At 49.1% G+C, this 424-nt stretch overlaps 1 non-coding gene across 1 annotated transcript; it reads left to right on the forward strand.

Annotated features, from left to right (window-relative positions):
• Positions 1-71: 71 nt before the first annotated feature.
• TRNAF-GAA lies at positions 72-144 on the forward strand. The gene has a single exon. It is a non-coding gene; the product is annotated as a tRNA-Phe (tRNA).
• The last annotated feature ends 280 nt before the right edge of the window (positions 145-424 follow it).

The following is a 424-nucleotide window of genomic DNA, read 5'->3' on the forward strand; positions in this document are numbered from 1 at the left end:
TCATACGAGGGTAGAAAGAGTACCCCTCCGAGAAACTCTTTAAGATACATTGAGGGCTGCTTTCACTGGAGAGCTGAATAGCTCAGTTGGGAGAGCGTTAGATTGAAGATCTAAGGGTCCCTGGTTCGATCCCAGGTTCCGGAAGCCCTATTGTTTCCATCTACATCCAAGGAAAGGCGCAAATCTTACAACCTTGCATTCTGAGCTCTCATAAAGAGCAAGTGTTCTAGCTTACATCCAGGAGGAGTCCTATATCCAGTGAAAGAAAATGTTAGTGGCACAGTCGTGTCCGACTCTGTGACTCCATGGACCACAGTCCACCAGGCTCGATCTGTCCGTGGAATTCTCCAGGCAAGAATCCTGCAGTGGTTTTCCATTCCCCGCTCTCCTGAGGATCTTCCCGACCTGGCAATCAAATCCAGGT

This window comes from Bison bison, unplaced genomic scaffold, assembly GCF_000754665.1.
Source record: "Bison bison bison isolate TAMUID 2011002044 unplaced genomic scaffold, Bison_UMD1.0 scf7180017858127, whole genome shotgun sequence".
NCBI lineage: Eukaryota > Metazoa > Chordata > Mammalia > Artiodactyla > Bovidae > Bison > Bison bison.